The sequence below is a fragment of the Arachis stenosperma genome, chromosome 4 (assembly GCF_014773155.1).
Source record: "Arachis stenosperma cultivar V10309 chromosome 4, arast.V10309.gnm1.PFL2, whole genome shotgun sequence".
NCBI classification, from domain to species: domain Eukaryota; kingdom Viridiplantae; phylum Streptophyta; class Magnoliopsida; order Fabales; family Fabaceae; genus Arachis; species Arachis stenosperma.
Genome location: NC_080380.1, coordinates 92,061,584 through 92,065,016, shown reverse-complemented (window position 1 = coordinate 92,065,016; position 3,433 = coordinate 92,061,584). Strand labels below are relative to the sequence as shown.

General features: G+C 36.7%; 1 non-coding gene across 1 annotated transcript; it reads left to right on the top strand.

The window, feature by feature from the left end:
- The first annotated feature begins 798 nt into the window (after positions 1–798).
- On the top strand, positions 799–906 carry LOC130977300 (small nucleolar RNA R71). The gene has a single exon (XR_009084999.1). It is a non-coding gene; the product is annotated as a small nucleolar RNA R71 (small nucleolar RNA).
- The last annotated feature ends 2,527 nt before the right edge of the window (positions 907–3,433 follow it).

Here is a 3,433-nt window from a genome sequence, read left to right as displayed (position 1 = left end):
GGCGATCACTGCCTCTTCCTCCTCTCCGAATTCGGCCATGTTGATGGCCTTACACTCTCCTTTTGGATTCTCTTCTGTATTGCTTGGAAGAGTACTAGGAGGGAGTTCAGTAACTTTCTTACTTAGCTGACCCACTTGTGCCTCCAAGTTTCTAATGGAGGACCTTGTTTCAGTCATGAAACTTTGAGTGGTTTTGATTAGATCAGAGACCATGGTTGCTAAGTCAGAGTGGCTCTGCTTAGAATTCTCTGTCTGTTGCTGAGAAGATGATGGAAAAGGCTTGCCATTGCTAAACCTGTTTCTTCCACCATTATTGTTGTTGAAACCTTGTTGAGGTCTCTGTTGATCTTTCCATGAGAGATTTGGATGATTTCTCCATGAAGGATTATAGGTGTTTACATAGGGTTCTCCCATATAATTCACCTCCTCCATTGAAGGGTTCTCAGGATCATCAGCTTCTTCTTCAGATGAAGCGTCCTTAGTACTGCCTGGTGCAGCTTGTATTCCAGACAGACTTTGACAAATCATATTGACTTGCTGAGTCAATATTTTGTTCTGAGCCAATATGGCATTCAGAGTATCAATCTCAAAGACTCCTTTCTTCTGATTCATCCCATTGTTCACAGGATTCCTTTCAGAAGTGTACATGAATTGGTTATTTGCAACCATTTCAATGAGTTCTTGAGCTTCTGCAGGCGTCTTCTTCAGATGAAGAGATCCTCCAGCAGAGCTGTCCAATGACATCTTGGACAGTTCAGACAGACCATCATAGAAGATACCTATGATGCTCCATTCAGAAAGCATGTCAGAAGGACACTTTCTGATCAATTATTTGTATCTCTCCCAAGCTTCATAGAGGGATTCACCTTCCTTCTGTCTGAAGGTTTGGACTTTCGCTCTAAGCTTACTCAATTTTTGAGGTGGAAAGAACTTTGCCAAGAAGGCATTGACTAGCTTTTCCCAAGAGTTCAGGCTTTCTTTAGGTTGTGAGTCCAACCATATCCTAGCTCTGTCTCTTACAGCAAAAGGGAATAGCATAAGTCTGTAGACCTCAGGGTCAACCCCATTGGTCTTGACAGTGTCACGGATTTACAAGAATTCAGCTAAGAACTGATGAGGATCTTCCAATGGAAGTCCATAGAACTTGCAATTTTGTTGCATTAGAGAAACCAATTGAGACTTAAGCTCAAAGTTGTTTGCTCTAATGGCAGGGATAGAGATGCTTCTCCCATAGAAGTCAGGAGTAGGTGCAGTAAAGTCACCCAGCACCTTCCTTGCATTGTTGGCATTGTTGTTGCTTTCGGCTGCCATGTCTTCTTCTTGTTTGAAGATTTCTGTTAGGTCCTCTACAGAGAGTTGTGCTTTAGCTTCTCTTAGCTTTCGCTTCAAGGTCCTTTCAGGTTCAGGGTCAGCCTCAACAAGAATGCTTTTGTCTTTGCTCCTGCTCATATGAAAGAGAAGAGAACAAGAAAATATGGAATCCTCTATGTCACAGTATAGAGATTATTTGAAGTGTCAGAGGAAAAGAAAAATAGAAGGAAGAGGTAGAAGAATTCGAACTTATCAAGAAAGATAGAGTTCGAATTGTGCATTGAGGAGGAATGTTAGTCCATAAATAGAAGGATGTGAGAAGAGGGGAAGAAATTTTCAAAAATTAAAGTGAATTAATTAAAAGAAATTTTAAGAAATGGTAAATGATTTTTGAAAAATAAGATGGGGAAAGAAATAAAGTGATTTTTGAAAAAGATTTTGAAATTAGAAATCAAAAAGATTTGATAAAAAAATGTGATAAAAAGATATGATTGAAAAGATATAGTTTTAAAAAGATATGATTGAGAAGATATGATTTGAAAAACAATTTAAAAAGATTTGATTTTGAAAATTAATGACTTGGCTAACAAGAAATTTAAAAGATATGATTCAGACATTAAACCTTTCTCAACAGAAAAGGCAACATACTTGAAATGTTGAATCAAATCATTAATTGCTAGCAAGTATTTTTGAAAATGGAAAGAAATTGATTTTGAAAATATATGATTGAAAAGATATGATTTGAAAAAGATTTGATTTTGAAAAATTATGAAAACTTGAAAAAGATTGAATTAAAAACAGAATCTTCCCTCTTGTGCCATCCTGGCGTTAAACGCCCAGAATGGTATCCATTCTGGCGTTTAACGCCCAAAATGCTACCCTTTTGGGCGTTAAACGCCCAGCCAGGTATCCTGGCTGGCATTTAAACACCAGTTTTCCTTCTTCACTGGGCGTTTTGAACGCCCAGCTTTTTCTGTGTAATTCCTCTGCTGTATGTTCTGAATCTTCAATTCTCTGTATTATTGACTTGAAAAGACACAAATTAAAATTTTTTTTGAATTTTTAATGATGAGGAATAATCAAAATGCCACTAAGATCAAATAAACAATGCATGCAAGATACCAAACTTAGAAGTTTGTATACTACTGACACTAACAAATTGAGAATGCATATGAGAAACAACAGAACACTCAAGACAAGAGAATTTAAAGATCAGAGTAAGGAAATCATCAAGAAGAACTTGAAGATCAATGAAGACACATGGTTGAATTCAAAAAAATGCAAGAAGAATAGAAACATGCAATTGACACCAAACTTAAAATGAGACACTAGACTTAACAAGAAACATAAAAATATTTTTTTGGTTTTAAGATTTTATAATTTTTTTGGATTTTTTCGAAAATTATATGGAAAAGAAAATAAAGAGATTCAAAATTTTTAATAAGAATTCCAGGAATCATGCAATGTTAGTCTAAAGCTTTAGTCTAAAGAAATTAGACATGGCTAGCCAAGTTTAAGCAGGACATTACATTCTTAAAAACATCTCCTTTGGTGATGATAAGAACATCACCTTGAAACTCTAGAATTCATTCTTAAAAATTCTGAAGAAAAATATCTAATCTAAGCAACAAGATAAACCGTCAGTTGTCCAAACTCGAACAATTCCCGGCAACGGCGCCAAAAACTTGGTGTTGTTGCCGGATCAAAACTTGGCACTGTTATTGCAGGGAACAAATGCGAAATTGTAGTTAGGACATTTAATTCCCCGGCAATGGCGCCAAAAACTTGGTGCACGAAATTGTGATCATCAATGGCGCCATCAACATGGTACGCTCAATTGCAATCTCAACTCTTTATCGCAACTTCGCACAACTAACCAGCAAGTGCACTGGGTCGTCCAAGTAATAAACCTTACACGAGTAAGGGTCGATCCCACGGAGATTGTTGGTATGAAGCAAGCTTTGGTCATCTTGTAAATCTCAGTCAGGCGGATTCAAATGGTTATGGAGGATTGATAATTAAAAGATGAATAAAACATAAAATAAAGATAGAGATACTTATGTAATTCATTGGTGAGAATTTTAGATAAGCGTATGGAGATGCTTTGTCCCTTCCGTCTCTC